Genomic DNA, 13,519 nt, shown 5'->3' with positions numbered 1-13,519 from the left:
TACCTAAATTAGGAATGGCTAAATACCAGTGGGTAACGCTGAAATTTACTGGATTTCGGCATTACCGACCGGTATTTAGACACCTACATCTGGCCCTGAGTCTGTAAAATCTTGAGCAGTACCTCTGTGCCCCTTTAGGTGGTGTACAGCACCTCCTCGTTAAAATGCACAGTGCCTATATAGGTGCCTCCCTGGAGCACTGACATCAGTTCCTGTCTTTCCACGAGAACAGCGCAAATTTCAGTTAATTTTGTGTACCACTTTTTTTTTTTACTCTGTTTTGAGCTTTGCTCCCAGTATGCTAGGGACATGTCTCACAGCAAACCTATGGGGTTTAACCCCTGTCAAGTATGGCACAGGCAGATATCTGTCTCTGACCAACACTTGGTTTGTGTTGGTGCCTGCGGCCATTGCATGTCTGTGTATCTGAAACGTTTTGTGAGAGGGTGATTAACCACCTGGCGGCAGTAGAGGGCTCAGTGTCCTCTCCGAGAGAGATCTTGCGCCTTTTCTTGGAGCCAGTCCCATAGATGATCGTCATCCTGCTCCAAGTCGTCTCCATCGAAGTCGGTGTAAGCCCAGAAGCACAAGTCGAAGCATTCTTTAACTTACCCTAGCAACCGCCATGCTTTTAAGCACCCCTGCTCCCATACTCCATCCGTGGATCCAGTTGCTGAATCTGCTCTGCGCTTTCTAGAGTTAGCTGGAGTGACTCGTGCCCAACTCAAGTAGTTCTACAATGCCATGCACTCTATCTTTGGGCTAACGGCTCCCTTCGGCCAAGAGCTTCCTCTGGTGGATTACTGTAGGTGAGACTGCCCTCAACGCCAGTTAGGCCCTATAGATCCAGACCTGGATTTGGACTGACGCAGACATCTGTGCCTCCACCATTCCCCACCCCAGTCCACCTGACACTGTCCATTGTGCTACAGACATCAATTGAAGAATAAATTACTCTATTCTCTGACTCGGAGATGGCACCGCTCAGTGTCAACACAGTCACAGTTAGGACCATGCCAAACTGCCTTGGACTTGCCACGCCTCAACAGGCCCTCTTTTCCAAAAGGAGGGGATGCCAAAGAGTGTTATGGACTCCTGGAAGACGACTACTACCAGGAGGAAAATCAGTAAAAGGAGAATGCCAGTGGTGTGAACACCTCTCCAGTCTCTCACCCGGTTTATTATCTGTGTCCTGCCATGGAAGAAGGTGCATCCTTTGCAGTATTGATGCATAGGGCGGCATAGGTCAATGTCATACAGCTACCCTCCATCAATGTCCATGACCTACAGCTACTCTCCATCAAAGTCAAGCCCAATGTCTTGGCCGAGGTGCTTCGAACGGGGTCGTCTCTGCAGAGCCCCTCCTCCCATTTAATGAGGCCCCCACCAACTTTCTTGTGGGAGCCTTGGGCATGCCTTCACCCTGCCCCTGGAAACCTAGCCTTTCTTTTCCAGTATCTTGGCCTCGACAGACAAGGTCAACCCAGGTGCATTTCCTACCACCCCATCAGATAGGGAATCTAAGAGGCTCACAAACCTTTGGGAAGAGGATCTTTCTTTTCCACCAGCTTGGCTTTGCAGTCAGTGAACAGTTTGGCTAGAAATGTCAGTGTGTTTCAAACTTTTCGGTTACACCTCCATAGAACAGCTTCTACCCACAGAAATTTGTTCTGCAGGCTCTTGTCTCTTTGCTACCGAAAGTAGTGACTCATTTCCACATCCGCTAAAGCATCACACTACCAACATTTTTCACTCATCTAAAGAAAAGGAGAGACTCCAACATTTGTGTAGGAGGGTGGATACCCGACTATGGTTGCCCCCAACTTTTTGCCTGGTGTTTTGCTGGTTTTCCGACTTAGTTGACCTGGGACCCTGCTATTCAGGGCCCCAGGCCTACTGCTCTCTCTGTAAAATGGATTCCATGTTCCTTAGGTACATATCTAATTGGATACCTAGTCACCTTATCAGTCCCTGTACAGTGTACCTTAGGTACCCAGGGCATAGGTATACCCAGGGCCTACTAGGGGCTGCAGCATGTATTATGCCACGCCTAGCTGGCCATCCAAATCTGACACAACTGGCTGCACGACAGCTGGGCAAGGTGGTGTAATCACCCTTTGCTTTAGATATAGTATTCCTATATCTAACCCTAAAATGGACACATGTATTCCTGTCAGTCACTCCTATGGCAGGCCTTATCAATCCTGAAGGCACAGTGCTCGGAATTATGTGAGATGGTGCTCTGCCATGAGCTGAGCCCGTTTGCAGCTTGCAGAACCAAGTCCTAATAGCTGTTCCATGATAACGCGTACCATATACTCTTAAGCCCATTATAATCCTCGCGGTTATTTGCTATCTTTGGTATCGCTTTATCAAAACATGTCGAGTAAGGTGTCATACGAATTGGAATACTAACCCCTCGCCAATTCTGGCGACGGGGTTAGCATTCCACCCTTCTAGGGGGACACGACATATATGTAACTGTGAACCCCGGTTAAAGTTATCTCGAGCCTCAGCATCACAAAATGGATGCTGCCACCACAGACACAGGACTGACCTCCTGCTGCTGGGAGTCCTTCCAGCGAGGAGAGCTTGGACAAAGGGTTTCCTGTCAGGGGCGGTGCTAGCACCATCCCAGACAGGGTTTTGTGTATCCTAGGTAGGCTGGGCTGAATAGGAAGGTGACTGCAAGTGGCACCCCGGTGCTCACTATGCATCTGCCGGCTTGAACCAGTTCCAGGGTCACACCAGCCCCTGAGCTGGGGAAAGTCCGGACATGGGAGAGGGGTGTAACCACCCCCCTTCCTGGTCCCACCCATGGGCAGGACCTAGTCGTGTACCAGCCCCTTTCTTTAGAATAAAGGTAGGAGCGGGGACCCTTCCAAATTAGATTATCTTTGAATCCTGAAACTACTTTCTACGAAAGGAACTCTCGACTTCTTCTCAAGATTTCTCCCTTGTGACTAAGGAGTAGTCACCCTGCAGCAGCAGGCACCAACTAAGTATCTTGCGGTTTGCTGAACGTCCTTCCTCCGGAACCAGACCGACCAGCATGACGAGACCCGGACTCCCTGCCCTCTCTGACCTCTACCTGCCTCTACAGCACAGCTGAGAACTTTGGGTGCGACGAGACCAGAGGACCCGGTGACCATCAGAACCAGCACGACACTGACCCAGCACGACCGCCGAGGGACCCTCGAGTGGGTGCATTGGGGTAAGAGAAGCCCCAACCCCAAACAGCACGAGCACCGAAGACCAGACCCCCAGCATCCACCAGATCTGCGTGGGGCCCTTTTGCTTCTGTGTCGCTTGCCACGTTGTCCGGTCACTTGCCCGTTGGCTAGTGACCCTCCAGACGACGTCCTACGTTTGTTTAACCGCTGGTCTAGCTCCTCTAGACTGGCCCTAGTCTCCTCCTAAAGGGGACCTTCCTCGGACCCTCCTGGTCCACTCCAGACGCCATTTTGTGTCGCCACGTGGGCTTGCCGTAGCCAAGGCTTGTTGCCTCCTTCACCGGATCCAGCATCGCCAGCAGCAGACATCCGACGTGGGACAGCTCGCAGACCTCCAGCCTGGTCGACATCAGCGCCCCTGGTCCGTGCAGCAGCAGAATCCAGTGTCACCTCTTCACCTGGCTGAGTGACCTTGTCCGGTGCCATCCTGGTGCCCACCTAATCACTGGCTAGTGATTCAGAACTCGGTCCCCTCTGCTTACAGGTACTCTTCTTCACTGATCCAGTCCTTGGATCAGCCCGGAACATCTTCACTGGTCGCCTGCCAGCAACTTCCACTTCAGGCTCCTGGTTCGTCAACGACGATTCCCGACGACACTTGAACCCTATGCAGCCGCAGTCCCTGGGCTAGGTAAACCGAGTACCACGGTGCTCCAGCGTAGATCAACTCTCTAAGTGTCTAGATCCACTTTCGTTTTTGACCTACCTAGTCGGGTTCGCCCGAGAACACTAACTTTGCATTTACTAGCATCCATAGTCTTTGTCCCGCATTGCGCGTGAGAGTTCCCACTCTGCACACGGCGCCCCTAGGCCTCCTGCGTCTAATCTAAGGGTTCAGCATTGTAGGCCTAGCGATTCTAAAGTCTCTGAGAACTGTTACTTAGCTGCTAGTGATTCGCATTCCACTTCCATAGTATATGGTTTTTCGTGCCCCTCGGGCATTTGTGTAAATTGTGCGACTTTCAGTATTTCTTTAAGAGCTTTGTATTGTGCTTTGCACCCTGTCCTCATAAAGAGTCCAGGGTTGTTGTGTTATAAATAAATATCCTTTTTATTTTCATAACAACTTGTGTGGTGTCCTTTCACTTGGTGTTCAAGGGGTATATGTGATGGTAGAACAGCTGGCTTAACACGCCCTCTAGAGTTTAGCCTAAAGACTGCTCTTGTCCATGCTACTAGGATAGCTGGTCTATAAGGTTGACTTACAACCAATCATCAATAAGGGTCGTTTGGACTGATACATAGTGATCACTAGAATAGTGAGCACTGCATATCATGCCAACTTCTCACAGGAAGGTGTGTGGAACATCTGCTACCTCCATGAAGGCTGCGAGTGCCACAGCTTTGTTGGGACGCTATGACCGTGCCCTCTGGGACTCCCTCCAGGAGTTTGTGGAACACCTGCCCCGTGAAAAGAGGCAAGATTTCCAGGAGGTGTTAAATGAGGAGATGCTGGTGGCGAATCAGATTATCAGCGCTGCAGCAGATTCGTTCCTCTTGGCGGCGAATGGCTTTTGCCATGGCATTAACCAGCGTCGACATGCCTGGCTCCGCCTTGCGTCACTGAAACCTGACGCACAGCAAATGGTTGCCAATCTTCCATTCTCTGGCGAAACCGTATTTGGGAAACCTGCGGATGATGAAATGGCCCGCATGAAGGCGGAGGCCGAAACACTCACAGCTGTTGGTCTGGAGAAGCCCAAAGAGACGAAGAAATCGTACCGCCCGTTCCAAAGACGGTTCGGTGAACAGGGCAGAGGGCGTGGCCAAGCTTCGGGACGGCAACAGCAACAACAGCACTTCCGAAGGCCGTTCCAGAAGCGCCCGAAGGGCAGAGGCGGCCAACAGTCGGCACCAGCAACCAAAGGCCCGGCCGGGTCTAGGCCCTGAGCGCTTACTTCCTCCGGATCCGTTACCCACACCGGTAGGGGGAAGCATTACATTTTTTCTGGCAGAGTGGAGAAAAATTACTCCGGACAAGTGGGTGCTGAAAATTGTTTGCAATGGATACAGTCTTCGGTTCACCAGCCCGCTGTAGGAAGGTGGATATCTGACTGGTTGCCCCCAACTTTTTGCCTGGTGTTTTGCTGGTTTTTCGACTTAGTTGACCTGGGACCCTGCTCTTCAGGACCCCAGGCCCACTGCTCTCTCTGTAAAATGGATTCCATGTACTCTAGGTACATATCTAATTGGATACTGAGTCACCTTATCAGCCCCTGTACAGTGTACCTTAGGTACCCAGGGCATAGGTGCACCCAGGGCCTACCAGGGGCTGCAGCATGTATTATGCCACCCCTGGCTGGCCACCCAAATCTGACACAACTGGCTGCACGACAGCTTTGGCAAGGTGGTGTAATCACCCTTTGCTTTAGATATAGTATTCCTATATCTAACCCTAAAATGGACACATATGTTCCTATCAGTCACTCCTATGGCAGGCCTTATCAATCCTGAAGGCACAGTGCTTGGAATTATGTGAGATAGTGCTCTGGCATGAGCCGAGCCCGTTTGCAGCTTGCGGAACCAAGTCCTAATAGCTGTTCCATGATAACGCGTACCATATACTCTTAAGTGCATTATAATCCTCGCGGTTATTTGCTATCTTTGGTATCGCTTTATCAAAACATGTCGAGTAAGGTGTCATACGAATTGGAATACTAACGCCTCGCCAATTCTGGCGACGGGGGTAGCATTCCACCCTTCTAGGGGGACACGACATGTATGTAACTGTGAACCCCGGTTAAAGTTAACTCAAGCCTCAGCATCACAAAATGGATGCTGCCACCACAGACACAAGTCTGACCTCCTGCTGCTGGGAGTCCTTCCAGCGAGGAGGGCTCGGACAAAGGGTTTCCTGTCAGGGGCAGTGCCAGCACCATCCCAGACAGGATTTTGTGTATCCCAGGTAGGCAGGGCTGAGAGGAAGGCGACTGCAAGTGGCACCCCGGTGCTCACTATGCATCTGCCGGCTTGAACCAGTTCCAGGGTCACACCAGCCCCTGAGCTGGGGAGAGACCGGACAAAGGATAGGGGCGTAACTACCCCCCTCCTGGTCCCACCCACGGGCAGGACCTAGTTGCGTGCCAGCCCCTTTTCTTAGGATAAAGGTAGGAGCGGGCCCCCTTCCCAAATTAGATAATCTTGAATTACTTTCCACGAAAGGAACTCTTGACTTTCTCTGAAGACTCTCCCTTGTGGCTAAAGAGTAGCCACCCTGCACCCGCAGGCACCACCTAAGCATCGCGGTTTGCTGCACGTCCATTCTCCGGATCAAGACGGACCAGCTCGAGGAGACCCGGATTCCCTGTTAAGTGTTAAGCCAGCTGTTATACCATCACATATACCCCTTGAACACCAAGTGAAAGGACACCACACAAGTTGTTAGGAAATAAAAGGATATTTATTTATAACACAACAACCCTGGACTCTTTATGAGGACAGGGTGCTAAGCACAATACAAAACTCTTAAAGAATTACTGAAAGTCGCACAATTTACGCAAATGCCAGAGGGGCACGAAAAACCATATACTATGGAAGTGGAATGCGAATCACTAGCAGGTAAGTAACAGTTCTCAGAGACTTTAGAATCGCTAGGCCTACAATGCTGAACCCTTAGATTAGAAGCAGGAGGCCTAGGGGCGCCGTGTGCAGAGTGGGAACTCTCACGCGCAATGCGGGACAAAGTCTATGGATGCTAGCAAATGCAAAGTTAGTGTTCTCGGGCGAACCCGACTAGGTAGGTCAAAAACGAAAGTGGATCTAGACACTTAGAGAGTGGATCTACGCTGGAGCACCGCAGTACTCGGTTTACCTAGCCCAGGGGCTGCGGCTGCATAGGGTTCAAGTGTCGTCGGGAATCCTCGTTGACGAACCAAGAGCCTGAAGTGGAAGTTGCTGGCATGCGACCAGTGAAGATGTTCCGGGCTGATCCAGGGACGGATCAGTGAAGAAGAGTACCTGTAAGCAGAGGGGACCGAGTTCTGAATCACAAGCCAGTGATTAGGTGGGCACCAGGATGGCACCGGACAAGGTCACTCAGCCAGGTGAAGAGGTGACACTGGATTCTGCTGCTGCACGGACCAGGGACACTGATGTCGACCAGGCTGGAGGTCTGCGAGCTGTCCCACGTCGGATGTCTGCTGCTGGTGATGCTGGATCCGGTGAAGGAGGCAACAAGCCTTGGTTACGGCAAGCCCACGTGGCGACACAAAATGGCGTCTTGAGTGGACCAGGAGGGTCCGAGGAAGGTCCCCTTCAGGAGGAGACTAGGGCCAGTCTAGAGGAGCTTGACCAGCGGTGAAACAAACTTAGGACATCGTCTGGAGGGTCACTCGCCAACGGGTAAGTGACCAGACAACGTGGCAAGCGACACAGAAGCAAAAGGGCCCCACGCAGATCTGGTGGATGCTGGGGGGCTGGACTTCGGTGCTCGTGCTGCTTGGGGTTGGGGCTTCTCTTACCCCCAATGCACCCACTCGAGGGTCCCTCGGCGGTCGTGCTGGGTCAGTGTCGTGCTGGTTCTGATGGTCACCGGGTCCTCTGGTCTCGTCGCACCCACGGTTCTCAGCTGTGCTGTAGAGGCAGGTAGAGGTCAGAGAGGGCAGGGAGTCTGGGTCTCGTCGTGCTGGTTGGTCTGGTTCTGGAGGAAGGACGTTCAGCAAACCGCAAGATACTTAGTTGGTGCCTGCTGCTGCTGGGTGACTACTCCTTAGTCACAAGGGAGAAATCTTGAGAAGAAATCTTGAGTTCCTTTCGTAGAAAGTAGTTTCAAGATTCAAAGATGATCTAATTTGGAAGGGTCCCCGCTCCTACCTTTATTCTAAAGAAAGGGTCTGGCACGCGACTAGGTCCTGCCCATGGGTGGGACCAGGGTGGGGGGGTGGTTACACCCCTCTCCCCTGTCCGGACTTTCCCCAGCTCAGGGGCTGGTGTGCCCCTGGAACTGGTTCAAACCGGCAGATGCATAGTGAGCACCGGGGTGCCACTTGCAGTCACCTTCCTCCTGAGCCCTGCCTACCTGGGATACACAAAACCCTGTCTGGGATGGTGCTAGCACCGCCCCTGACAGGTAACCCTTTGTCCAAGCTCTCCTCGCTGGAAGGACTCCCAGCAGCAGGAGGTCAGACTTGTGTCTGTGGTGGCAGCATCCATTTTGTGATGCTGAGGCTCAAGTTAACTTTAACCGGGGTTCACAGTTACATACATGTCGTGTCCCTCTAGAAGGGTGGAATGCTAACCCCGTCGCCAGAATTGGCGAGGGGTTAGTATTCCAATTCGTATGACACCTTACTCGACATGTTTTGATAAAGCGATACCAAAGATAGCAAATAACCGCAAGGATTATAATGCACTGAAGAGTATATGGTACGCGTTATCATAGAACAGCTATTAGGACTTGGTTCTGCAAGTTGCAGACGGGCTCAGCTCATGCCAGAGCACCATCTCACATAATTCCAAGCACTCTGCCTTCAGGATTGTTAAGGCCGGCCATAGGAGTGACTGATAGGAATACATGTGTCCATTTTAGGGTTAGGTATAGGTATACTATACCTAAAGCAAAGGGTGATTACACCACCTTGCCCCAGCTGTCGTGCAGCCAGTTGTGTCAGATTTAGATGGCCAGCCAGGGGTGGCATAATACATGCTGCAGCCCCTGGTAGGCCCTGGGTACACCTATGCCCTGGGTACAGGGACTGATAAGGTGGCCCAGTACCAATTGGTATATGCACCTAAGGTACACGTGTCAATTTAGTGAGAGAACAGCTAGGCTGTGGGTCTGATTAGCAGGCCCACAGCCAGGGAAGTCATAAACCAGTGAAGCAAAAAGCAAAAATCTGAGGTGATCATAGGATTGCAGACCCTACTCTCCTACATGACCCCCCCCTCCAAACTTTGGGACAATAAACTAACCTTGACCAGGTGAGTCTTCTTGCTCTAAGTGGAAATACCTGGAGAGCCCATCTGCATTGCCATGATCAGTGCCTGGTCTCTGCTCCACTGTAAAATCCATCCCCTGAAGGGAAATGGACCACCTAAGCAGTTTGGGGTTTTCACCCTTCAATTGATTTAGCCACAAGAGGGGCTTATGGTCGGTCTGAATCTTGAAATGAGTGCCAAACAAGTATGGCCTCAGTTTCTTCAGGGCCCATACCACAGCAAAGGTCTCCCTCTCAATAGCTGACCAATTTTTCTCTCTGGGGGTCAGCCTTCTGCTAATAAAAGCAATGGGCTGGTCATGACCATCAAAATTCAGCTGAGATAGAACAGCTCCCACACCCAACTCAGAAGCATCTGTTTGGACAATGAATGGTTTGGAGTAGTCTGGATTATTTAGGCTAGGTGCTGTGCACATGGCCTGCTTTAGGTCATCGAATGCTTTTTGACAGCCTGCTGTCCACTGAACTTTCTTTGGCATCTTTTTACTTGTCAGGTCATTAAGTGGAGTCACAATTGATCCATAATTTCTGACAAATTTCCTGTAATAACCAGTCAGGCCCAAGAAAGCTCGAACCTGAGTCTGGGTGGTTGGAGGAGCCCAGTCCTCGATGGACTGTATCTTGCTCTCCAGTGGCTGAACCTGGCCTCCACCTACAAGGTGGCCCAGGTATACAACCTGTGTCTGCCCTATCTGGCACTTTGTGGCCTTGATAGTGAGACCTGCTTTCTGCAGTGCCTCTAACACTTTCCTCAGGTGGACCAGGTGATCCTCCCAGGTGGAACTAAAGACAGCTATATCATCAAGATATGCTGCACAGACGTCATCCAGCCCAGTGAGAACTTGATTCACCAGCCTTTGGAAGGTGGCAGGTGCATTTTTCAAACCAAAGGGCATTACCACAAACTGATAATGCCCACCAGAGGTAGAAAATGCTGTCTTGGTCTTGGCTTCCTCAGCTAACCTGATTTGCCAATACCCAGCTGTCAGGTCAAATGTGCTTAAGTAGTTGGCAGAGGCCAATCTATCTATAAGTTCAACTGCCCTTGGTATTGGGTGGGCATCAGTCTTAGTGACTGCATCGAGGCCTCTGTAGTCTACGCAAACCCTCATCTCTTTCTTACCACCCTGGGTGTGAGGCTTTGGCACTAGAACTACTGGACTAGCCCAAGGGCTATCTGAGGGCTCAATGACTCCCAGCTCCAACATTTTCTGCACTTCTGTCTTGATGCAGTCTCTGACATGATCAGGCTGCCTGTAGATTTTACTCTTAACTGGCAGACTGTCCCCAGTGTCAACCTCATGGGTACACCAATTGGTCTGACTGGGTGTCAGAGAGAACATATGTCTAAAGGATTGAAGAACTTGTTTACAATCCTTTTGCTGATGCTCAGAGAGGCTGCCACAAAAGACAACACCATCTACTGACCCATCATCAGGGTTCTGAGTGAGCAGGTCTGGGAGAGGGTCACTCTCCTCCTCCTGTCCCTCATCTGTGGCCATGAGCAAGCTCATGTCCTTCCTGTCGACATATGCCTTGAGCCTATTCACATGGAGCACCCTGTGGGGGCTCCTGGGAGTTCCAAGGTCCACCAGGTAGGTGACCTCTCCCTTTTGCTCATTGATTGTGTGGGGCCCAGACCATTTGTCTTTGAGTGCTGCTGGGGCCACTGGCTCCAACACCCACACCTTCTGTCCAGGCGTATACACAGTCAGGACAGCCTTTTGGTCATGCCACGCTTTTTGGAGTTCTTGGCTTGCCTCAAGGTTTTTAGAAGCCTTTTCCTTGTACTCAGCCATCCTGGAGCGGAGACCAAGTACATAGTCCACTATGTTGGTTGCAGGCTTTTTGAGAGGTCTCTCCCATCCTTCCTTCACCAAACACAGGGGTCCTCTTACAGGATGTCCATACAAAAGTTCAAAAGGGCTGTAGCCAACCCACTTCTGTGGGACTTCTCTATAAGCAAACAAAAGGCAGGGTATCAGGACATCCCATCTACGCCTGAGCTTTTCAGGTAGTCCATGAATCATCCCTTTTAGGGTCCTGTTGAACCTTTCAACAAGCCCATTGCACTGTGGATGATAGGGTGTGGTGAACTTGTAGTTTGACACCACATTCCTTCCACATAGCAGTCAGATATCCTGACATGAAGTTTGCACCTCTGTCAGAGACAACCTCCTTAGGGAAGCCCACTCTGGAGAACACTCCAACTAGGGCTCTTGCCACAACAGGTGCTGTAATGGTCCTAAGGGGAATAGCTTCAGGATACCTGGTGGCATGGTCCACCACCACCAGTATAAACTTGTGCCCTGATGCTGTCTGGGGTTCCATTGGACCAACAATGTCAATCCCCACTCTGTCAAAGGGTACCCCCACCACAGGTAGTGGTATAAGGGGGGCCTTTGTTGTGCCACCTGACTTACCACTGGCTTGGCAAGTGACACAGGAGCAACAAAACTCCTTGGTATCTTCATTCATGTGAGGCCAGTGAAAGTGTGAGACAAGCCTGTCCCAAGTCTTTGTCTGGCCTAAGTGTCCTGCAATGGGAATCTCATGGGCCAAGGTAAGAAGGAAACCTCTCTGTGACAAGGGGATGACCAGCCTCCTGGTTGCACCAGGTTTGGGGTCTCTTGCTTCAGAGTACAGGAGGCCATCATCCCAGTATACCTTGTGGGTACCTGTGGCGTTCCCTGCAGCCTCAGCAGCAGTCTGCTGTCTGAGGGGTTCAAGAGAAGGGCAGTCTAACTGTGCCTTCCCCAGGTCTTCTCTGGAGGGTCCCCCTGAACCCAGAAACTCGACCTGATCTGGTTCAAGTTCTTTAGGCTCAGTTTCCCTCAGCTCTTTGAGGTCAGCCTCCTCTGAGACTTGATCCACAACCTGAGGCAAGGGGGAAGGCAATGCCTTAACTCTACTGCTCTTCTTCTTGGAAGGTGTCTGGTCCATTGTTCCAGGATCCAGCACCTGTTCAGTGGGGCATCTTCTGGCCTGTGACCTAGTCACAGCAAGCACATGTGCTGGCAAGCCTAACATTTCCATGTGAGTCCTCTGCTCCACTTCTGACCATAGGGATGTCTCCAAATCATTGCCCAACAAACATTCAACTGGGAGGTCTGAACTAACCACAACTTTCTTTTGGCCACTTACCCCTCCCCAGGAGAAATCAACAATTGCCATACTATGGTGGGTAGTGACATTGCTGGCATTGGTCACTAGGTAGTCTGTACCTAGCATGATCTGTCCAGGGTCCACAAAGTTAGGTGTCACCATTGTGACACTGGCACAAGTGTCCCTGTAGGCCTGACCCATTTTTCCATTTATAAAAGGTGTCTGCCTGTATTTGCCCAAAGTATTTGGACTTGCATCAGGGGATATATCCACATCCCCTGTACAGACAAGGACAGCCTGAGTGAGTGTGCCAACTAAGTTGTCATACCCCTCAGATCCCAAGGTTAACCCAACTAATCCCTTGGGAGGCGCACTACCACTGCTGACTGTACTAGGGGGTGCAGGTGCCTTAGGGGCTGCAGTGGTAGGAGTTTGCCCTCCTTTCTTGGTGCACTCACTAAACCAGTGAGTTTTACTTTTACAGTATTGGCACCACCTTTTAGATTGGCCTTCTTGAGTCTTCTTTTTCTGCTGTGAAGCCTGACCCCCACCCTCTTTGGTTTGTTGGGGGCCTGTCGAAGACTTCTGGTCATTTTGTTCATTCTTATGACTACCCTTTTGGTCTGCTTTCTTCTGACCACCCTGGTTCTGAGTCTGGTTCTGCTTAACCCTTGTTCTGACCCATCTGTCTGCCTTCTTTCCCAATTCTTGGGGAGAGGTCAGATCTGAGTCAACAAGGTGCTGATGCAACAACTTGTTCTGAAAATTATTTAAAATCTGTTCTCTCATGATCAGATTGTACAATCCTGTGTAATCAGTAACCTTACTGCCCAGCAACCAGCCCTCCAAAGCCTTGGTTGCACAATCCACAAAGTCAGACCAATCCTGAGACTGAGTTTTCTGGGTGTCCCTGAACATCAACCTGTACTGCTCAGTGGTTAGGCCAAACCCATCAATCAGTGTATTTTTCAGGACTTGGTAATTGTTAGCATCCTCAGCTCTAGTAGTGAGGAGCTTATCTCTACCTTTGCCTTCAAAGGAGAGCCACAAGACAGCTGCCCACTGACTATGGGAGACGCACTGGACAGTGCAGGCCCTCTCCAAAGCAGTTATCCATTTGTGGATATCATCCCCTTGTTTAAAGGGGGGCACTATCTTACTCGGGTGTCTGGTGTCTAAACTCCTGTCCTTTTCTCTAGGTAAAATGCTGCCACCAGTGGGGTCTGCCCCACTCAATTTCTGCTC

General features: G+C 50.9%; 1 protein-coding gene across 1 annotated transcript in view; it reads left to right on the top strand.

Moving 5' to 3' along the window:
• SMARCC1 (SWI/SNF related BAF chromatin remodeling complex subunit C1) overlaps window positions 1-13,519 on the top strand; it is an 810,451-nt gene that overhangs the window by 771,669 nt on the left and 25,263 nt on the right. The gene's annotated exons all lie outside the window — the stretch shown is intronic.

This window comes from Lissotriton vulgaris, chromosome 10, assembly GCF_964263255.1.
Source record: "Lissotriton vulgaris chromosome 10, aLisVul1.2, whole genome shotgun sequence".
Taxonomy (NCBI): Eukaryota; Metazoa; Chordata; class Amphibia; order Caudata; family Salamandridae; genus Lissotriton; species Lissotriton vulgaris.
This window is presented reverse-complemented; position numbering and strand designations above follow the sequence as displayed.